Source organism: Sorex fumeus, unplaced genomic scaffold (assembly GCF_029834395.1).
Source record: "Sorex fumeus unplaced genomic scaffold, SorFum_2.1 ptg000131l, whole genome shotgun sequence".
In the NCBI taxonomy this organism is placed as follows: domain Eukaryota; kingdom Metazoa; phylum Chordata; class Mammalia; order Eulipotyphla; family Soricidae; genus Sorex; species Sorex fumeus.
In genome coordinates this window covers 37333175-37357326 of record NW_026606188.1, presented here as the reverse complement: position 1 = coordinate 37357326, position 24152 = coordinate 37333175, and the positions used below count along the sequence as shown (strand labels likewise).

Genomic DNA, 24152 nt, shown 5'->3' with positions numbered 1-24152 from the left:
TTCATCAATTTGCTCGAGCGGGCACCAGTAACACCTCACAACAAATTGTGAAAGACTTGTTGCTACTGTTTTTGGCATATAGAATACATCATGGGTAGCTTGCTAGGCTTTGCAGTGCGGGCAAGATACTCTCAGTAGCTTGCTAAGTTCTCCGAGAGGGGCAGAGGAATCAAACCCAGGTTGGCTGCTTACAAGGCAAATTCCCTAGCCGCTGTGCTATCGCTCCAACCCATATATATATAAAGGTAAAGGTAAAGGCCCTCCCGTTGATCATCGATTTGCTCGAGCGGGCCCAGTAACGTCTCCATTGGAGACTTTGTTGTTACTGTGTCTGGCATATCGAATACTCTCGGTAGCTTGCCGGGCTCTCTGAGAGGGGTGGAGGAATCGAACTCGGGTCGGCCATGTTGGCCACTTGTAAGGAGAACGCCCTACCCGCTGTGCTGTGGCTCCAGTGGCGCAGTTGGTTAGCCAGTGGTGCAATCGGTTAGCATGCGGTACTTATAAGACAGTACGCTTGTGAGCCATGCCGAGGTTGTGAGTTCGAGCCTCACCTGGAGCAGTTTTTACTCCCCTCCATGCCTGCCAATCCTAATATATATATATATATATATATATATGCACACATATATATTAATTCACATATATCCCAGTATAGGAAGGATGACAGAAACCATTTTTTGGGAAATATATTCCAGAATTTGTTTGTAGTCGATGAGGTACAACAGTTCTAGAAAAAAGGAATTTGAAGATAATCTCATTAAATATAGTTTTTCATGCCTCTTTTGCTACATAATGTTCCCAGCATATTTTAATCATTTTTATAATGTGAATCATCATTCAGATACCTTACCTTGCCAATGTTCTTAAATTTTCTGTGACTTTGCTAATTAACTAAATTGTGCCCAACTCTCAGGAGATTCCACATCACTGATGAGAAATGTCCTGTGAAACAGAGTAGGACAACTTCCACTTTTGGTCTGGACTCACTGTGTCCTTAACCTTGCATTAGTTCATCCTTTTTTATTATTGTTCAAAAAATAACTTTAGTCCACACACCAACTCTTTAGAATAACAAATATTTAGAGAAGGGAAATGTGAACTACACAGTAAACTTAGAAGTTTCAAATAAACAAATGTTAAAATACTTTTCATGAGGTATGTGTTTTTCAAACTTATGTTACTAAAAACCATAATTGAATGGAAATATTTTAAATTACATTTTTATACTTAATGACTTAGTTAAATCAAAGGCACAGCCAAGATAAATTTTTTGCTACCATGTGAAACAACAGAAATATATGTGTACCATTCAATACCAACATCGAGTTATCATTTAGTAGAAAGCAAATTAGACATCATTTTCTCTTTTTTTTGTTAAAAATAAAAATATGGCTTCTTATGTAGATTAAGAATATTTATTAGGTTAAAAAATTTAGCACTTTTACTTTTTTGCTCTACTAAATTTCAGAGGGTACATGAAAGTTCTATTTCCAACTCAAAAGATAGATTTGATTTCTTTTTAATGTCCTGGTAACAAAAGGAAATGATTAAGATGAGAGTTATGTTCTAAAACTGGTGTGTTCTCTTGCTACAGTCTATAAAAAGGCAGAACATTCATAACAATGTTGAGTATGATCCTTGTTGTTAGATAGTCTAGGGTATGGGTGAGTTCATGAGAGCATGAGCTAAGATGGAGTAAAAGGTAAAGGTAGAGGCCCTCCCGTTGATTGTCGATTTGCTCGAGCGGGCCCAGTAACGATGGAGTAGGGTAAACAATGTTGAGTAGACAGACAGGCATTGTGACTCAAAGTGAGTCATTGATTTGTAGCAGTAAAAATCTTCACTGGAATTTTATAACACCCTACAAGTTCTCTCTCTTTGTTACAATGAAGTGGATCAAGCAGGTCAGTCCCAGGTGATGATTGAGTAGATTCCACCTTATTATGTGATCATTATAATACCTTAACATCTAGAAAAATCACTAGCACCACAATAGCTTATAATTGCCATGACAACCTTTAGGAATACCAAATATTGTCAGGACCTTAGACCCCCATGTTATCCTCTCCCATAACCAATTTGGGGAGAAGTAGGACATAGGAAAAAGCGGGGAGTCTAAAACCATAAAAAGAGCCAAAACAAGAGAGGACAAAATTTGCTCATAATCCCCTTGCTTACAGGAGAGTTTTGCTGCTTTCTCTTTTGCTTTAATACTTAAACCCTAAACCCCAGTAAGGAGTTTGCTTTCATTATCTTCATCTTCTTTTTAAATTTTAGATTTTTAAAATCACACCCAACAAATAGTCAAGGCTAACTCTTGACTCCGCATTCAGGAATAACACTTGACAGGCTCAGGTGACCATAAGGAATGCCAGGATTCAAACATGGGTTAGTCATGTACAATATGTACAATACATATTTAACACTAATATATTTTATTTGGACTGGAGTGATAGCACAGCAGGTAGAGTGTTTGCCTTGAACTTGACCAACCTGGTTCGATTCCTCCATCCCTCTCGGAGAGACCGGCAAGCTACTAAGAGTTTCCCACCCACATCACCCACATGACAGAGACTGGCAAGCTCCCTGAGGTGTATTTGATATGCAAAAAAAACAATAATAACAAGTCTTACAATAGAGACGTTACTGGTGCCCTCTTGAGCAAATTGATGAACAACAGGAGGACAGTGCTATATATTATTTAGATGTTTCTCATATAACAAACCAATCCTATGTAATTTAGTTAGTGTCATTGCATATTACCATAATGTTAAGCAATCATGACTTCTTTTTTCCAAAATGATTTCCTCCTTTCCAAGGTAAATGGCAAAGTCATAGAGCAATTTCTCCCCATTTTCTTACTCTATGGAGACCATAACTATGTATTCCATCTCCATGAATTTGCCTATTCTGGATATTCTTTAGGTATGGATATATATATATATATATATATATACACACATATATGTATATATATGTCACCTTTATTACTTAATTCATTTGTTTAGCATAGTGTTTTCTGAGTTCATCAATGGTTAGTTAAGATTGTACTTCACTATTTCCCCATGAATAGCTGAATATATTCTATTTTATGACTATTTCAAAGTTGTTTTTTCTTCTTAAATTTAAATTAAACATATAGTTAGAAGCATTTTACAATCCTGTCAATAATAGGTTTCATGTATCAATGCTCCAAAACAACACTTGGGATCAGAATGTGTCCGTCCTTGGCTTCCTTGCTATCCAGCCCCCCAAGATAAGATCAGTTCTGTAGATAAATTCTCAGGTTATTGCCTTTAACCATTAGTGTTTTTCTTTTTTTATCCCACATATTAGAGAAATCATTCTATGCATGATAGATCATTTTCACTTCTTTTAAAAAGAAAAAGACTTTCGGCAAAAATTTCTATGTGTAATACCCTTTTGAAGGGTGTCACTATCAGTTCAGCCAGGTTTTTAATAAAGCCCTAAATAGCCAGGGTCATGTCTCTGAAGTAAGTTTTTCCCAACAGTGGATTCTCTGAAAGGAAGAAAATGAGGTCAACTACACTGGTGAGTCAGACAGTGTAACGGTCAGGAACCACCTAAATAATAAAAGATCTTTCACTGGATTTGGTCAAGATGAAATTTACCTTCAATTTCAATCAGAAGTTGGAGCCTCTCACAGCTCCAAACGTCCAATAATAATCAGATGAGTCGGTCTCTAGCAGGATTTAAGGTAGCTTGATTGTCTTTTAGATGAAAATAACTTGTTTTATTGCTAAGTCAATTCTGTAAATAGTTTAAAATGTGGAAATCCTAAAAGTGTCATAAGTTACTGAAGGTTTTATTTGGATGGAAGTTGCAACTCTAACTGAGGTCTAAGTTATACTAAGGAAATGCATAAAGCACTTTAATGTATGGTACTATCTAGGGCTCTATGGTTTTATTAAAACAACATTTTTTTTTGTCACATCCATCGATGCACAGGTGTTACTACTGGCTTTGCACTCAGGAATTACTCCTGGTAGTGCTAAGGGAACCATATGGGATGCTGGGAATCGAACCTGGGTTGGCTGCATGCAAGGCAAACTCTCTACCAACTGTACCATTGCTCCAGCCCTAAAACAACAGACTTAATAGATGCTATGGTGAAGGCAGTGATGTTAAGGAAATCATGGATATAACATTCCAAATGTCCCAATGCTTACTGGCTCAAAAGCATAAGAATATGCTGACTGGATGGTCACTACCATTCCTATTCTAGATAGTTATCCAGTCCAGAGACTAATGAGATGAGAGAGGTTTGACAGATATGAATACCCTGCTTGCTTAAATATGTTCACTTTGAGACAGAGTGAGGACACAGAGACTGCTGGCATTTGTAGTTAGGGAAATTGGGCTGTGCATAGATCATACTTGATGTCCTTGGTATGTTTAGAGCCTACAGAGGCAGTGATCCTTGCTGGATGCGGTATGTTTAGAGCCTACAGAGGCAGTGATCCTTGCTGGATGCCATGGAGTCCTCAATTTGGATGTAGATATTATGCTTTATGTCATTCTCTGCTTTCACCGAGCTAGGCATGGGAGTTCTAGATTGTCTGTACTTCCATCTTTATGCTGCAAATCCTTAGTTTCATCTTTTGTCTGCTGCATCGTTTCTAGGCAGTTCTTTCCCAGTGTTATCTTTCCAGAAAATTTTGTTTAAGTGGTTTAATTCAAATAGAGTTCAATATTTTCCAGAGATTTGACAGATTCATTGTGCTTGTTCCGTGTCATTATTTATTTGCTTCACTTTGTAATGTACTTTTGCCATATGTAACTCTCTTTTGGGGTGTAAAGAGTCTTTTAAGCAGTGTTGATGGTGCAAAGGGCCACTGTCTTTGGTGCTACAACCTGCAATGCTCAGGGTAAAGTGTAGCATCCGAGTTCTCTTGCTTTGAATGTGTCCATGACTGCTGAGCCTTCCCTCCTAATTCCTTATCAGTAATTCTTTCACTCTTTAGAGAACCATCCTGGAGGATTTTAGGGTGTTACTTTTCAGAGTCTAGCTCTATCAGGAGGAAATGATTCTCTGACAAGAGGATTCTTGTTTTAATGTTGAGTTTATTGCAACTATGTCACCTTTGCTTTTTTTGCTTTCCTCTGGGACTTTCTTCACTTCCTCTGTATATTTTTTGCTTTGGTTTCTGTGTCAAGGAGATCTTTCAAATAGCATGCTTCTTTTTCCATAAAACGAAACATATTCTTTTCCTGTAGGATAGGGAAGATCTAACACACTTCATATGGCTTGATGTGATGTGAAGGTACTCGGAGTGAGGCTGTAGTGGGAGTAGAATAACTCCATGCCTTAGATCCCCAGGAGACATTTTACTGTGCCCATTTTGTGCTTTAGTTGAAACAAAATTTATGAGAGTTTTCTCTGTGAATTAAATTTTAATCAATTTGCCTTGACCTGTATTTGGGTACTTAGTTTCAAAAGTCTCAATAGAAGGTTTCAAAATGTCATGTCTTAGATTTTAGCTTGATTTTAGAGATCACTTGCTTTATTGACATATTTTTTAAAGTTAGCGCAAGAGTTGTCCATTCCCTAAATTGTTTATCATGGACATTTTTAATGAACTTTACACTGCATATGCTTTTAAGAGATGTTTATTATGTGATAAATACTGAATATTAAGGCAGAAACAGCCTGGACACCCATTAAAATAAATCTCTTCCTTCTTGAGTTTGTCACAGGCTAGTCAAAAAAAAAAAAAAAAAGAGAAGTGACCAAGCGATTAGAGTGCACTTTTATATGACTGGCAAGGATGATGTAATTTTGCTTTGAGTTAGAGCTGTCTAAATTTGGGATACTTCTCTTTTCTGAATAAGGCCACTTTTCTGTAAAAGGGAAAACAAATCTAAATATTTTACAACACTGAAAGAAAAAAGCCAGTTGTTTATATGTTCTCTATCTCAGGCAGGTGTTAAACGATTTCAGATATTGATCATTGATCTTCCAGATCCTTCATTCAAGATAATTTGGAGATAGAGAGGAGTTGCAGATGTGTCTGATCACAACCTCAGCCAAGATCTCTCTGCCCAGAGTGGATGACTCTGAATTAGTACAAAAAATGATTTGATTATATCTTTCCTGGGACTTGAGTAATAGTCATTCCTGGGACTTGAATAATAATAACTCATCATGTCTTTATAACAACATTTGAGAGAATTTTAGCCAGGAGTTCCTTCTCTGTTTATTAAAAAGCAATCAAAGACACTTTCTTAACAGTTTTTCCACAGAATTTTGCTAGTGTCATCTGCAATATGGATGATTTATTTTGCAGACATACACAAGCTTATGTAACTTTGCTATAACTAATAGTGTTATGTAGTTTATTAATATATATGCTGTATTAAATTCATTTTTTCTTGAAAATGGAAATATTATTAGTTGCATAGTGAAAGACAAAGTGTCCTTAGATTATTTGAAAGCCATTGTACAAAGGGTCTCACAGATTATTTATTTCAAATTTTGCAGATGTGTAGTATAGAGTGACTTGCTTCCTAGTTTTTTATACAAGTTCTTAAATCTATTTCTTTTGTTCTTTTTCTAGGCTTCACCCAGCAATGCTCAGGAGCAACACTTACTATTATACTCAGAGTATAGAATACATAATTTCCCATGGGAATATTCATTGTTGGTTTTCTTCATATTAAGCTTGAGTTCAGTCTGTTGCACCATCTCTCCAGCCTCACAAGTTCTGAGTTCTAAAAATATTTTTCTTGTTTATTTTGTTTTCAAATTATACCTGGAAGTGCTCCAGGATCACTCCTGGTTCTGTGCTCAGGGATATCTTCTAGTGGAGCTTGGGGGACCATATGGGATGCTATAGCAAGGCAAATGCCCTACCTGTTATACTGTCTCTCTAGCCCCTATTGAATTAATTTGAGCTAAGAAGAGAAAAATGTGACATATTATACATAAAAAGTCAATTTGATTTATATTATTCATAGACTAGTAGATAAAACTTATAAAATGTAGATCTTTGATTTAAATTAATTTTTTCTAGTAAGATACTAATAATAGAACTGTGACTTTGTAATGTCTCTAACCTGATTATATTTTGGTTTTACTTGTTTTCATTTTTTTACCCCCATAAATTGTAGTAATAATAGCTTTGGTGACTCAAGTGTGAGAGTGATATTAATGGGATAATTTTTAATCTATTTTAAAATCCATGTTTTAAAGAAACACATTTTCAAAATAATTTAATATATATGTTTAAATATTTTTTTAGTGAAACACCATGAGGTACAGTCGTAGACTTACAAATTTTTGTGCTGGGGTTTCAGTTATACAATGATCAAGTACCATCCCTCCACCAGTGCCCATTCTCCACTACCAATGATCCCAATATCCCTCAACCCTCCAACCCCCATTCCCACCCCGCCTCTGTGGCAGGGCATTTCCTTTTGTTCTCTCACTCCTTTTGGGTGCTATGGGCTATGGTTTGCAAAAGAGGCATTGAGTGACAATCATGTTCGGACTATAGTCTACTTTCAGCGTGCATCTCTCATTCTGGGAGGATCCTCCCAACACCCTTTACTTGATTCTCTCTTCTCTATCTGAGCTGCCTTTTAACCCTAGCATGTGCAGCTGACCTCCAAGCCATGAAGTAAACTTCCTGGTACTTACCTCGACTATTCTTGCGTGTTAGTATCCTATTTTGTTACTTTATGTTCCCCAGATGAATGCAATCTTTCTATGTCTGTCCCTCTCTTTCTGACTCATTTTGCTTAGCATGATACTTTCCATGTAGTATGACTTGTGTGTAAATTTCATGACTTTATCTTTTCTAACAGCTTCATCTTCTTCATCTTTTCTACATAGTACTCCATTGTGTAGATGTACCAAAGTTTTTTTTAACTAGTCATCTGTTCTCGGGCACTCAGGTTTTTTTTTTCCCCAGATTTTGGCTATTGTGAACAGTGCTGCAATGAACATACAAATGTAGATGTCACTTCAACTGCACTTTTTTGACTCTCCGGGATATATTCCCGGGAGTGGTATTGCTGGGTCAAATGGGATCTCAATTTCTAATTTTTTGAGAATAGTTCATACTGTTTTGCAAAAGGGCTGAACCATTTGGCATTCTTCCCAGCAGTGAAGGAGTGTCCCTTTCTTGCCATATCCACGCCAACCTTTTGTTCTTTTGTTCTTTTGGATGTGGGTCAGTCTCTGTGGTGTGAGATGATATCTCAGTGTAATTTTGATCTGCATCTTCCTGATGATTAATGACGTAGAGCATTTTCCCATGTGCTTTTTTTGCCATTCGGATTTCTTCTTTGAAAGTTTCTGTTCATTTCGTCACACCATTTTTTGATGGGGTTAGATGTTTTCTTTTTATGGAGTTCAACCAGAACTTTGTATATCCTTGATATCACCCCCTTGTTGGATAGGTATTGGGTGAATATCCTTTCCCATTCTGTAGACTGTCTTTGTATTTTGGTCACTGTTTCTTTTGAGGTGCAGAAGCTTCTTAGTTTAAGATAGTCCCATTTGTCTTTTTTTTCACCTCCGGGCCAGTGGAGTGATATATTTGAGGATAAAGTTAGCTTCAATGTCGTGGAGGGTTTTGCCAACCTTGTCTTCAATGTACCTTATCAATTTGAGTTTGATGTTGAGGTCTTTAATCCATTTTGATCTTACTTTTGTACATGGTGTTAGGCAGATATCTGAGCCCATTGTTTTGCATGTAGCTGTCCAGTTATGCCAGCACAATTTGTTAAAGAGGTTTCCTTGCTCAACTTTACATTTTTTGCTCCCTTATCAAAGATTAGATGATCATATATTTGAGAAGAGATGTCAGTATATTCAACCCTATTCCATTGTTCTGCAGTTCTGCCTTTGATCCAGTACCATGCTGTTCTAATTATTACTGCTTTTTAGTAAGAGTTTGAAGTTAGGGAGATTAATTCCTCCCATTTTCTTTTTCCCAAGAATTGCTTTAGCTATTCGTGGGGGCTTATTGATCCATATGAATTTCAGGAGTGTTTGCTCCATTTCTTTGAAGGCTGTCATGGATATCATTATAGGGATCGCATTGAATTTGTACAACACTTTGGGGAGTATTACCATTTTGACAATGCTAATTATCCAGATCCATGAACAGGGGATATTTTTCCATTTTCTTGTGTTGCCTTTTAATTCCTGAAGTAGCATTTTGTAGTTTTTTTTTGTACAGGTCCTTTACTTCCTTAGTTAAGCTGATTCCTAGGTACTTGATTTTCTGGGGCACAATTGTTAACGGGATTGTTTTTTTCAGGTCACTTTCTTCTCTCTCACTATTTGTGTATAGGAAAGTCATGGAGTCTTGGGTTTGATTTTATAGCCTGCAACTTTACTATACAAGTCTATTGTTTCTAGGAGTTTCTTTGTAGAGGTTTTAGGGTTCTCTAAGTATAGTACCATATCATCTGCAAATAGTGAGAGCTCAAATTCTTCCTTTCCTACCTGAATTCCCTTAGTACCTTTTTCTTGCCTAACTGCTATTGCAAGTACTACCAGTATTATATTGAACAGCAGTGGAGAGAGTGGACATCCTTGTCTCATCCCTGATCTTAGAGAGAAGGCTCTCCTCTCAATTTTTCCCCATTGAGGATGATGCTTGCTGTAGGCTTGTGGTAGATGGCGTTAACTATATTGAGGAAAGTCCCTTTTAATATAATTTAGTGAGGGTTCTCAACATAAATGGGTGCTGGATCTTGTCAAATGCTTTGTCTGCGTCTATTGATATGATCATATGGTTTTTATCTTATTTTTGTTTATATGATGGATTATGTTGATTGATTTCTGAATGTTAAACCATCCTTGCATCCCCAGGATGAATCCCACTTGGTCATGGTGTATGATCTTTTTGATGAGTTGTTGAATTCTATTTGCTAGTATTTTCTTGAGAGTCTTAGCATCCTTGTTCATCAGGGATATCATCCTGTAGTTTTCTTTTCTTGTGGTGTCTTTGTTTCCTTTTGGTATTAGAGAGATATGGGCATCATAGAAACTTTTTGGGAGAGTTTCGGTTTCTTTAATTTCCTGGAAAAGCTTGAGAAGAACTGGCAATAGGTCCTCTTTAAAAGTTAAGAAAAATTCACTAGTGAATCCATCTGGACCTGGGCTTTGGTTTGGGGGAAGACTTTTGATTACAGTTTCAATATCTTTGATGTAAATAGGAGTACTCAGGTATTCTAGATGTTCTTGATTCAGCCTTGGGAGATTATAAGAATGCAGGAATTTATCCATTTCTTCTAGGTTCTTTTGTTTTGTGGCATAAAGTAGTCTCTGATGATCTTTTGAATTTCTTTGTTTTCTGTTGTGATATCCCCCTTCTCGTTCCTGATTCAGTTTATTCGGGTTTCTCTCTCTCTTTCTCTCTCTCTCTTTCTCTCTCTCTTTCTCTCTTGATGAATATTGCTAGTGATTTATCTATCTTGTTCATTTTCTTGGACTGGAGCAATAGCGGGGCTAGAGATAGCACAGAGGGTAGGACTTTTTCCTTGCATGTAGCAAACATGGCCGGCCCAAGTTCAATTTTTCTGCCCCTCTCAGAGAGCCTAGTAAGCTACCAAAAGTATCTCTCCCACACAGCAAAGCCTGGCAATCTCCCTGTGATGTATTCGATATACCACACACAGTAACAACAAGTCTCACAATGGAGATGTAACTGGGCCCGGTCGAGCAAATCGATGAACCATGGGAGGACAGTGATACAGTTTATTTTCTTGAAAAACCAGCTCTTGGTTTCATTGATCTTTTGTGTTGTTTTTTTGATTTTCATGTTGTCAATTTCTGCTTTGAGTTTTATAATCTCTTTCGTTACACCTGGTTTGGGCTCCTTTTGTTGGTCCTTTTCAAAGATATTGAGCTGTGAAGTCAAATTGTTTATTTGGGCCCTTTCTTCCTTCCTGAGAAATTCTTGCAGAGCTATGAATTTTCTCCTTAACGTGACTTTAGCTGCATCCCATAGGTTCTGGTAGCTTGTGTCTTCATTCTCATTTGTTTCCAGGTATCTTTTGATTTCATCCTTAACTTACTTCCTGACTCACTCGTTGTTCAATATTGAGTTGTTTAATTTCCAGGTGTTTGATATGGTTCTCCATGTCTCAGCATGGTTGACTTCTATCTTCAGTACATCGTGGTCTGAAAAGATTGTTGATACTATTTCTATCTTCCTGATTCTATTTGAGGTATGTTTCTTGGTCTGGCACATGGTCTATTTTGGAAAATGCTCTGTGTGCACTGGAGAAGAATGTGTATTCTTTCTTTTTGGGTTGTAAGCCCTGTATAGTTCTATAAACTGTCTCTTTTCTATTTCTTCCCTTCAAAGCCAATGTTTCTTTGCTGAGTTTTGTTTTTGTTGATCTATCCAGAGGTGATAGGACAATGTTGAATTCTCTGGCTAGTATTGTGTTTCTAGCAATGTCCTCCTTAAAATCTATTAGCAGTTATTTTAAATATTTAGATGTTCCCTCATTAGGTGCATATATTTTTAAGAGTGTGATTTCTTCCTGTTGTATGTACCCCTTGATAAATAGAAAATGGCCTTTGCTGTCCCTTCTAAACTTTTTCAACCTGAAATTTATGTTGTTGAATACTAGTATGGCCAGCCAGCTTTTTAAAAATCTTTTTTCCTCATTTTAATTTTTTAAAATTTTTATTAGTGAGACACCATGAGGTACAGTTTTAGACTTACAAATTTTTGTGCTTGGGTTTCAATTATACATTGATCAATACTCATCCATCCACCAGTTCCCATTTCCCACCACCATGGATCCCAGTATCCCTCCCAGCCCCCATCCCACCTATCCCACCATGCCACTATGGCAGGCATACCCTTTTGTTCTCTCTCTCCTTTTGGGTGTTGTGGCTTGCAAAAGAGACATTGAGTGGCAATCATATTTGGTCTATAGTTTACCTTCAGCATGCTTTCCCCCCACACCCTTTATTTGGCGCTCCCTTCTCTATCTGAGCTCCCTTTCCCCCTAGCATGTGTAGCTAGCCTCCAAGCTATTACAGTACTCTTTACAATAGCCAGAATCTGGGAAAAAACGTGAGTGCCTGAGAACAGATGACTGGTTAAAGAAACTTTGGTACATTTACACAATGGAGTACTATGTAGCTGTTAGAAAAGATGAAGTCATGAAATTTACATACAAGTGGTACTACTTGGAAAGTATCATGCCAAGCAAAATGAGTCAGAAAGAGAGGGATAGACATAGAAAGATTGCATTCATCTGGGGAACATAAAGTAACAAAATAGGAGACTAACACCCAAGGATGGCCGAGATTAGTACCAGGAATTTTGCACCCCAGCTTTTTTGAGGGAGCTGTTTGCTTGTAGGATTGTTTTGCATCCTTTAACTTTGAGTCTGTGTTTGCTCCGACTATTCAGATGAGTTTCTTGTAGGCATCAGAATGTTGGTTTCTGTCTCTGAATCCATTTTGCCACTCTGTGTCTCTTAATTGGTGAATTTAGATCATTGATGTTGAGAGAGATTATTCTTGTGGGTTTTTTTTTTGTCTTTTTTCTTTGAGTCTGTTTTGATTGTAGGATTTGTCTTGTCTTTTAATAACCCCTTTATCTCTTCTTTTAGGTTTGGTTTTGGGTCTATGAAGTTCCTGAGTGGTTGTTTCTCCACAAAATACTGTATTGTTCCTTTGATTTTGAGTGATAGTTTAGCTGGATAGAATATTCTTGGTGAAGCATTCATCTCAGTGAGTTTTTCAATATATCCCACCTTTGCCTTTGGACTTGAATGGTTTCCTCTGATAGGTCTGCTGTGAACCTAAGGGGTGCTCCTTTGTATGTGATTTCCTTCTTTGACCTTGCTGCTTGCAGTATTATATCTCTATCCATGGCATTGATCATTCTAACTAAGAAATGTCTTGGAGTATTTTTGTTAGGGTCTCTTTTAGCTGGCACTCTTCGGGCTCCTTAATCTGAATGGCTGGACTGTCCAAGTCTGGGAACTTTTCTGCAATGATTTGTTTAACCGGGGCTTTTTCATTGGGATTCTTTCTCTAACCTTCTGGTACTCCAATGATTCTAATGTTGTTCCTCTTGGAATCATCTCCTAGGAATCTGATTAGCTCTAGAGCTATTTTGAGGTCTCTTGCCATTGTTTGTTGTTCCTTCTTGGTTTTGTGCAGCTGATCTTCCAGCTCACTAATTCTGTCTTCACCTCTGGTCATTCTACTATTGGTATAGCTGAGTTTTTTATTTCATCTGCGGTATCTGTTATTGTGACATTTCTGTGCGCAGCTTTCCAATTTCTGCTCTCATTTCTTTCCGTATTTTCTCGATTGTTTCTTTCATGCGCTCCTTCAATTTACAGGATATCTGTCTCACTGTTTCATTGAGTTCATTGAACATCTTAATTACTTCATATCTGAATTCTTTCTCAGAGAGGTCCCTTACGTGAATAGTACCTACTATGGCTTCTGGACTCCTTCCATCGCTCTCCCCTGGTGGTGGGAGAGGTGCATTGTTTCTTCATGTTGGTGTGGCGGTATGGAGATTGAGATGTTACATGAGATTGCTGGGTATGAGTAAATTACCTGCAGCCGCGTTAGTGCCCGCTGACCAAAAGTGAGGCCACACCCACTTCTGCAGAGGCCATGCCCACTTCTGAAGAGGCCACACCACTACAGGTACCTGGTGTGTGTGTGGGTATAACCTGTGGGAGAAAGAAGACCAGACACAGAACTGGGGACAAACAGGAAGAGGCTCAGGGATGGTGAGCGTCCCACCATCCTAGAGGATGACTTGGGTGTGTAACTGAAGAAAGCCAAGTCCCGAGTTTGAATACTGACTGGCCTGGGTGAGGAAGAAGATAGGGCACAGCGTTGGGGAAGAGACTCAGGGATGGTGGGCAGCCCAGGTCCTAGAGCATCAGGGATGGTGAGTATCCCAGATCCGGGGGCACGTGCTCAGAGAAAGCCAAGTCCTGGGTTTTAATACTGACTTACCTGGAGGAGGAAGAAGCAATAATTTAATATTTTTTCAAGCTGCACTGACTCCTCAATTGAATGCTTCCTCTCCATCATTATTGTTTATTTTCAGTGCTTAATACTCAAAGTCCATTTCAGTTTTTACCTCAGTAATTTTATCCCTCTCATATATTATCTCTTTTGTGTATTTCATCACCAAATATTATTTTAATATCACTTATTCCTTTCCAATTATATAGTCCATATTGTACAATGTACAGCATTTATGTTATACTGTAGAAACATATGCAAACACAAGACTACTTTCTACATTTTTTGTTTATTCCTATTTATTTAAGTAAGGAAATTTAGGAAGTACAAGGTGACTCAGAGGGCATTCAAAATAAGACTTCTTATTGCTTTCCCAGATTTCCTATTGGCTCAAATGCTGAGCATGACTTTGGTGATCAAAACTATTTGCCATCACAGCAAAGTGTAAGATAACAAATGAGCAATGCAACCAAAGATTGCACGAGCATCAAAGCTAAAATGTGCAACCACTGGCAATAATATTATTAGAAATAATAAAATAAAATAAAAAATGAAATAAAAGTGTTTCTTATGACTTAAACTTCACTTTAAGATCTAGGGGCTCCTCAGAAAACAAAACTAAGGTAGTGCGAGGGGGCCAGGGTGATAGTACGTGGGTAGGGTGTTTGCGTTGCACACAGCCGACCTGGGTTTGATCTCTGGCATTCCATATGGTCCCCTGACCACCGCCAAGAGTAATTTCTGAGGGCAGAGACAGGAGGAACCCCTGAGCATCTCTGGGTGTGACCCCAAAAGCAAATAAATAAATAAATAAAAATAAGATAGTGTGTATTCTACTGAAATAGAAAACAAAGATAAATAAAATAGAAAGTTTTATTTGAAAAATAAAGCATGAAGAAAGGAATGAGAAAAAGAATGAATTATGGGGTAATGATTTTATAGTTACCAAAAGGATCTTATCTAGAAATTGACGTTTGAGCAAACAATTATGTAGAGAGGGAAGATAGCCATATAGTAATTTGTAGGGAGAGTATTATAAGTAAAATGAATAAATGTGTGCAAAACTCTTAAGTGTAGAGAATTCAGAGAATATTAGAGAATCTACAGAAGAGTCAAGGTGACTAGAAGTAAAAAAAATAGAGATTGGGGACCTGTTCTATGGGTATCAGAAGTTCTCAAAGGACTTTAACAAAAATAGAAAAGGAAAGTTAAATGAAGATTTTAAGATTGATATGGCTGACTTTTATCTTGATGTGAAAGTGCTTACTTTGATTTCACCTTATTGAGAATATAATGCATGGGACAAGACTGAAGTAGGGAAACAAGTTAGACAGCTATTAAGAGTATCTAAATAATTAAAATGTGTAAAAGTAGTCTGATTCTGAAAGGTTCACTCTACATAACTCACTAATACTTTCTCTATAGTAGTCCTGGATCTCCATTCAGACACTGTAGACTAGAACTACAGTTCCTTTAATGTAGAAAATCATTTATAAACCAAGATTTTCGTGTTATATTTATTGGTATGGGGACACTTTGATGGACTGAAATATATATGTGTATATGTATTATTGTATAAGATTCTGGTAAGAATCTTGATGACTTGATCATTTGACATCCATTACTCATCGATTTGCATGAGTGGGCGCCATTAGTCCCTGTTCCATGCTAATGTAACCCAATGGTGTCTACTTGCTCCAGGAACAGGAAGAGCCTCAAACCGATTGCTTAGGGTCTTTATGAAGAAGCCTGACCATCTCATAGGTGAACGGCCACTCGATCTTTTGATGTCCAGTGGAATCCACTCAGTAATGACTCCAATCACATTACATGTTCAGCCCTTCTGATTTTCGATGCCTTGGCAAACAAGACAGCATCCTTGATTCTCTATCATCGATGGAGGTCAGAACTCCGGATTCCTTCTCTCACTTGAGTGAAGCTTGATAGTCCAAGCAAAGCTATTTTGATTCTTCTTTCGGAGACCTAAATAGCATTCTAATCCTGTTTTCCTGGGATTCAGGTCTCTGAGGCATATGTTAATGCAGGAAGAAGAGTGGAATCCAAGAGATGTGCCTGGAACCAGAGGTTCTTCATCATCTTAGCTATTTCTTAGATTCTCTTGAAGGTGTTCCAAGCTGCTCACTTCCTCCTACGCAATTCAGGTGCCAGGTCATTTGTCATGTTGACTTCTCAACCTAGGTGCACATAACTTGCATTTGGAGATGCTCGTTCCATTGAGAGGGAATGGAACGTCAGAAATGAGACAGTTTCTCAGAAACATTGTCTTCGTGAGATTCAGCTGTAGAGATTCACCTTTCTACACTCACGGTCGAAGTCAGCCAACATTTTTGCCATTTGGCTAATGTTTGGTGTTCTAATAATCGTTCGAATAACAATGTCATCAGCGAAGCAGAGGTGGTATGTTTGTCGACCATCTATCTTCACTCCCATTCTTTCCCATTCCAGTCATTGCATGACGTTCTCGAGGGTGGCAATGAAGAGTTTTGGTGAAATGGTATCACCCTGCCGAACGCCTCTTTTGACATGCATGATCACTTTCTTGTAGAATGGTAAGATTCTGATAATGAATCCATAATACAGCTCATGAAGGATCCTGATATATTGAATGCCCTGATTGGCTAGGGCTTCAACGACCACTTCCATCTCAACAGAATCAAAGGCCTTCTTTAAATCAATGAACATTAGAGAGAGCAGCATCTTGAACTCCCGAGAAACCTCAATGAGTTTGATTATTGTGTGGATATGGTCAATGATAGGCTACCGAATGTAACCTGCCCACACGGCAGAGTCTGGCAATCTCCCTGTGGCGTACCCAATATGCCAAATACCAGTAACAATGATGGGTCTCATTCTCCTAAAGAGCCTTGAATATGGCACTTTCTTAAAAATCTCAGGGCTAGGACAAAGGAGACGTTACTGGCGCCTGCTCGACGCAATCGACAAATAAAGGATGGTCGTGATCGTGATCGTGATGGTCGATGGTGCTGGCTCCTTTGTGAAACCCAGCTTCCTCACATGGTTGTCCTTCATCTAGTGTTCTGCCAATCCTATTCCAGATGACTCAAGTGAACAGCTTGTAGACGGACAGGCAATAGGCAGATCAGGTGACAGTTGCCAATGTCATGGATGTCTCCCTTCTTGTACAGTAGTACAGTCCTGCTGGTTTTCCATTGTGATGGAACCTTGCATTCAGACAGGTAGTGTATGAAGAGCCGAGCCAGTGTGCTGATGAGTACTGACGGCAGGTTCTTCAGGTGTTTGGGTCTGACCTTGTATAGGCAGGGTGCTGTTTTTTCTTCTTTACTGACAAAATAGTGTGTTGGATTTTGGAAGTGAGAACATTGGGAACAACATATCCATCCTGCAGAATTTGGTTTATGGGCAGGTGGACATGGCTATCGAAGAGATCCTAGTAGAAGTCATGGATAATCTCCATTGCCCTTCTGGAAGATGTGATAGATCCAGCAGAAGGTTGGAAAGCAGTCATCTTGGTCTTGTAGTTGGAGAAGGACAGGCGGGCATTGGGAATGCTTTTCCCGGCTTCTACCACATCTGCCAACACTGCTGCTCTTCTCTCTTTGTGGTCTTCCTTGATCACTTCTCTGCACTGCTTTGCAAGCTCGGTCATTCGCTTGTGGTTGCCTGAGGCATGCGCCAAGTCACGTTGGTGAATGAGCTCAAGAGTTTTCGAAGACAGGCCTCTTTTTGTGGCTATCTCCCTCTCGGCATTCCTCAGACAATCATGGAGGTGCTAAACCAGTCAATTGTATTCTTTGTCAATATTGTCAAAGACAGCATCTTTCTATGCTGCAGCGATTGTGCCAAAGAGCTCCGAGTTGGTGGTCGTTCTGAGAGTTCTCTTCTTAAACTTTGCAGCCTCTCTACCTGCTCTGTAAAGTAGAATTTTACATGAATGAGTCAGCGGTCTGATCCCATTTGGAATTTTGGGACAACAGTAACATCGGTTTGGCAGAACCACCTATTGAATATGATGTGGTCAATATTGTTGTTGAACCATCCACCAGGAGACAACCCTGTCCAATGTTTAGATTCAGCCTTCTGGAACTGTGAGTTACCATACATGGTATTAGTTGACCTGATGAACTCAGACAGTTTCTCACCCTGTTCATTCCATTCTAGGCCATGGGTCCCGATGTGAAGATCTTTGGCTGATCTTCTGAGCCTTATCTTAGCATTAAAATCACCAACAATGGTCTTGTGTAATGTGTGGTCTTCTTTATAGAACTTCTTCAGCTCCATATAGAAATTCTCAATTTTTTCTTCATCATAATTGGATATTGGTGAGTTGACACGAAGACAGAAACTGCCGAGAGTGAGCCACATCTATTCAAGTGTAATCTTCCAATTTGGGTTTTTAGGCATTGGAATGAGTCAATGCTTATGGTCAAGTTTGTGTTGACAAGGATACCGACACCACTGATGCCTCTTTTGTCACATGTTCTTCGGAACAGTTCTTCTCTAGTGTCGAATATGGCATGATGTGATTGATGCCTTTTTTCCTCTTTCAGACCAATGATGTAGTACTTTATCTTTCGTGCTTGCACCATCATGTCCTCGATGGATGCATCTGATGCCAGTGTACATGCATTGAAAGTACAGTCTTTTTTGTCCTTCATTTCGGCAGCCTAGTTCGGCCTTGAGATATTATCAGCCTCTTCTTCCTCATCCTTCTTTATGCTGCTGTATTGGTTGCTCTTTCAGGGTCAGGGGAATGAGATAAATTGCATTTGCTGGTTTTGGCATATTGAATATGCCACAGATAGCTGCCAGGCCCTGCCATGCAGGCAGGATACTCTCAGTAGCTTTCCAGTCTCTCTGAGAGGGATAGAGGCTTTTAGGGCGGTCTCTAATTGCCCTTGCAGGTGTCCCCACGGTTCAAACCATATTTGAGCCCCATCAAATATGGTTTGGTAATCTTGAAAGATTGGTACAGAGTGACTTGTGATGAGTTGTGCAGCTGCAACTCATCTCAAGTCATGGTCTGGTGCGTGGCAGTGGCTGGATAGTAGAGGTAGTGGAGGTAACGGTGGTTTGCTGGTGAGGTATTTAACTGTTACCGGTAGAGTGGGGCTTCTCGGTGTAATCCCTGAGTCGACAGAGATTGGTGGAAGCAGATGGGGCAGGGTAAGGTGGTGCTTCTTAGTTTAATCCCTGGGTCACCAGAGATTGGTGGGAGAAGCAGAGGATCTCTGTTCCCGGGTCCTGTTGAGCCTGGAGGTTGCAGAGTTTCACTCTTTTGGACTTCACTCATGCATGAGTCTTGTCCTGAGCATCCAGAAAGCAGACTGGAGCATGGCGGCAGCTGGGTAGTGGAGGTAGTGGAGGAATTTATAAGAATCTTAGTAAAGTAAAGTAAGTAAAGGCCCTCCCGTTGATCATCGATTTGCTCGAGTGGGCCCGGTAACGTCTCCATTGGAGACTTTGTTGTTACTGTGTCTGGCATATCGAATATGTCACGGGGAGCTTGCCAGGCTCTGCCGTGCGGGCGAGATACTCTCGGTAGCTTGCCGGGCTCTCCAAGAGGGGCGGAGGAATCGAACTTAGGTCGGCCATGTTGGCGGCGTGCAAGGCAAACGCCCTACCGCTGTGCTATCGCTCTAGCACAGCGATAAGATATAGGGCTGGAGTGATAAGAATCTTATAAATTCAAATTTAAATTTCAGCCACAAGTCTCTTTATTGCCTTCCCAGATTTCTCATTAGTATTTTTCTTCTTCAACAGTTAAGAGTTTGGATTGGAAAAACAGACATATGTAGTTAGTGGCTTAATATCACAATATAAATAAAAATAATTGTTGTACCTATAACACTACAGACAGAAATCTAAGGAATTAAGGTAAAAATATCTTTGTCTTTTTGGTGGGCAAGTGTGGTGTGTATTCGAAAAATTAATTATAAATGCTCTGGTGGATCTCTCTCTCTCACCACCTGTGTTTGGTGGTCTTGTGCTGCTTCCCCCACTCCGGGGGTGGGGATGATGGTAATGGGCGGATGAATGAGGGCCAGACTGGTTGCTCTCAATTGTAGTTTATTCCAATCTCATTTCCATTCTCTCCTGATTCTCCTTCTGCATTAGCCTGATTCTTCCTCTGATCTTCCCTTTCTCTGATCCCCCTTTTGGATACTGCTCCTTCATACTTCTCATTCCTACTTCTGTCTCCACAAGACCACTTGTACAGCCTTAGTATATCCCAAAGCATTAGGGGTTGGGTTAATAATTACACATAGGTGTGGTCATGCAATCAACAGAGGTTAAGTCATTCCCTCAGGGGAAGGTTCTTCTAGCACAGATTCTCATTCAGTAAGACCACCCACCCAAGAGTGAAATTCCACCTATGGGTGTGTTTCTCCTTTGCTTAGTCTAACAAACATATAAACATTCATATGTTAGTCATTTTGTATGGACACATTAAGAGATACATTAAGTTTATTGGATGGCTCTCCTGGGGCCATCTCCTGTAGATCACAGACTATAGTGCTCAGGTCAGGTTAGTCTTTCACAACCCTAGCAGGGTCTTAGTCTAGTCATTACTTTTTGGGTTGTGAGAGAATTTGTCCATGATCATGCTCTTAACTTATAGTTAGGTATTGTGACGCTTTTGCCTGCCCCATTTCTATGCCAGGGTAGTTCACAGCTTGCCCCCGTCCATCCAGTCCCTTGTCGGGACTCTGCTTTTGGGGCGCTAGGAAGTAATGATAACTGAGGCTTAAGTCGAGAAAGTAGATGCCCAGGAGTAAATATAATTTGGAGTCAATTAACTCCCAAGTTACAAAGCATAATATTAACTGTCTTCCTGTATCTATACAAAAAGGACATTGCGTTTGAGTCACAAATCACACAAATCACAAATCATCCTGTTATTCGTCGATTGCCTCGAGCAGGCCCCAGTAACGTCTCCTTCATCCTAGCCCTGAGATTATATTCAAGGCTCCTTAGGAGAATGAGACCCATCGTTACTGGTATTTGGCATATTGGGTATGCCACGGGGAGTTTGCCAAACTCTGTTGTGTGGGCAGGCTACATTCGGTAACCTGCCAGTTTGTCCAAAGTAGGAATTAGATAATAAGATGTCATAATAAGATGTTGCGTGGCCGCATTTGTGGTTGCGTGGCCGCATTTGTGCGGTTCCGGGAGCTGGTTTTTATAGTCTCTGAGTCTTGGCCATTGATGGGATTACACGGCACCAGGGGGCCAGTTGGTGGGTGTGACCCCCGCCTACTGGAATTTGGAGGATCCGAGTAGGCTTGGAGATCTCGGTCCCGGAACCCGCGTGACTTTGTCCCTCTGTCAGTACCTTCATGTGTGTGGAGAGTGGTCTCAGCATGGTGATGGCTGGTCCTGGAGGTCTTTGGATGCCAGAGCCTGGTCGGGGCAGGGAGGAAAGCTCAGCCTGCTCCCCTCCAAGGGGTCCCGGCAAGCGAGGACAGTCAGGCGCGGGGGCAGGAGACTGCACTGTTCTCTTCTGGGAGCTGGTTTTGAGTAAACTCTGTAAAAGGACATACGAGAAGGAGAAAAGCAATATTTCACTTATGAATAAAAGTCAAGTGTCCTTAGAAGGATCTGACCTTACAAATTAAGAGAATCTGATTAGGGGGAAAAGAAGATAAATTGGTTGGGTAAGCAGACCACATAGAGGTTACAGATAAGCAAAAGAATGGGAGTGACTCAGGAGCACTGTGTTGGGTGTAACCCGATAAACCTAAGCTCCCTGTGGCAAGGGAGAAAGGACAAACAAATGTTATCCAACAGGTGGTGTTATAGTACAACGGGTAGGGTGTTTGTCTTGCATGCAGCCAACCTGTGTTCAATCTCTGGCATTCCATATGGTCCTCCAAGCCTGTCAGCAGTAAATCCTGAGTGCAGAATGAGAAGAAACCCTGAGTATTCTGGGTGTCATCCCTTGCCCTACCTACCTACCTACACACACACACACTCACACACTCACACACACACACTTTTTTTTTTGAGGCAGTTGAAAGTACTCTGCCTCTCCAGCTCTGAATACATCCAGTTTGTCATATATTGGACTGCTGTGAATTTTTTGATATCTTAGTCTAGAGTCTAGGGGGATAATCCGGAGTAGAGAAATAACTTTCTATTATAAGTTAGTGACATTCGCATATTTGAAAATTAAGATCTCTGGAAGAATATATTCCTCGAAAAATAAGGATAAAAAAGTTAAGTGTCTAGTTATCTAACATTGAGAAATTGAGGAAATTACAAGAATCAGATAAGATGACTGAAAGGAAATAGTGGACTGTTCAGAGAATAGAAGACAAACAGGGAAATTTGGCGTCCTGGAAGCCAATTGAGTGGAGTGTTTTAAAATAGAGAAACAAATCTTATAAGTTAAATTATCTGAGAACTCACCATCTGACTCGAAAATATGGCAGTCTTTAGAGACCTTGATAAGAGCATATTTTATGTACATGTGGTAAAAGCCTGATTGGATTGTTAGATTCAAGAAGGAATTCAAAGGAAAAAAAAACTTCATCGGAGATGATTGTTTATACTACACTTTCAAAAAAATTCACCATAAAGAAAAGTAGAGATATAAGTTTTCCAAAAACAGACACCAGTTTTCTGTACACTTAGTTATCTTTAAATACTAATTACTGTAAGCATTTCCATAATAAAAGTATAAAGTCTGAGTTGAAAACTGTTTTCTCATAGAGAAATAGTCCTTGCTCCATTTAGAGTAAACTAAATTTGTTGTTGTTCTGAGAGAAGGCCACCATTTTTAAGAGTGTGAAAAATTCAAATACAAGTCATTCTAATAATAGAACGAATACTGGGCTATGCTCACTACACCTAGGTTGATTTTCTTACTGGATTGATTTTCAAAACCATGATATCATTTTAGTCATTTGAAATTTCAGCCAGAATGTGTATTTTAGAAACTTATTTTGGAAAATGCTTCATAATTTTCAGAGAAGCAATACATCATAGTTAAGAAAAATTTGAACATAAGTTGTGAGACATTTAGTTTCCCTAAATAAAAAACAGACAGAACTTTTGTTGACATATTCTCTCAACCAAGTTACAGTAATTTTTCTTATACACTTCTATTCAGGTCTATCTGAAAAGTTCATGTAGAAAGTTCTATCCAGCTTTTTATCTTTTCATTCTGATTTTAATTTTAAACAGAGCACTGTTTTATGCGATTACCACGAATTACCATAATTCTGAATAGATTCTGAATTTCCCATGGACTTTATCTTTTGGAGATATCCCCAAAGACATATACAGGAGGATGGAAAAGCTTTGGTACTATGTCTTTAGAAAGGTCAAGTTTTTTTTCCATCTTTTTTCTGAATATAACTTCTTATTGCTAATAAAATACTTTTCAGTTAAGGATGTTAGTACATTTTACTAAGAAAACTAAAAAAAAGAATATGATTTAATTATTAGTAGGGATATATCTAACATAAGTTAAGAAATGCTTAATGGTGGGGATTTTTTCATTAAAAAACAATGCATCAGATTAATTTACTAATTTCACTGTAAGGATGCCCAAAGTTATAAAATCATTGTGTTATTTCCCTTTTGAAAATTAGTATTTTTCATTTAGTTAAATATAGTAGGTGTGAAATCTTTGATACCTTCATCATATAATGAAGGCAAGATTTTTCTACCTCTCAGACTGGAAACAGTACAGCAGATTAGGGTGCTTGCCTTGCATGCTGTTTAAATGAGTTTGATACCTGGCAACACATATGTTCCCCTTGCTACCAGGAGTGATTCCTGAACATAGAGGCAGGAGTAAGCCCTAATCACTTCTAAGTGTGCTTCCAAAACCAAAAAAAAAAAAATTAACAAAGAAAGGGGAGAAAAAGTATTTCTCGAAAGTTCAACAATCCAGGATAATAACAATAATAAAATTAAAATTTCACCCACCTGGTATATGATTGTTTTTGATTCATTCCCTCATATTGCAAGCCATGTGAATAAAACTGTTAATTTTACATTTAAGTAATTATTAAATACTTTTTGCAAATTACTTAGCTAAGTGCCAGTAATGCTCTGGGAATCATACGTGATGCCAGGGATGGAGCTGGTGTTGGTGATTGAACCTTGGTCAGTTGCATGCAAGGTTAGTGCCTTA

At 39.0% G+C, this 24152-nt stretch overlaps 1 non-coding gene across 1 annotated transcript; it reads left to right on the top strand.

Annotated features, from left to right (window-relative positions):
* The first annotated feature begins 470 nt into the window (after positions 1 to 470).
* On the top strand, positions 471 to 562 carry TRNAI-UAU (transfer RNA isoleucine (anticodon UAU)). Its single transcript has 2 exons — positions 471 to 506; positions 527 to 562. It is a non-coding gene; the product is annotated as a tRNA-Ile (tRNA).
* Positions 563 to 24152: the final 23590 nt, after the last annotated feature.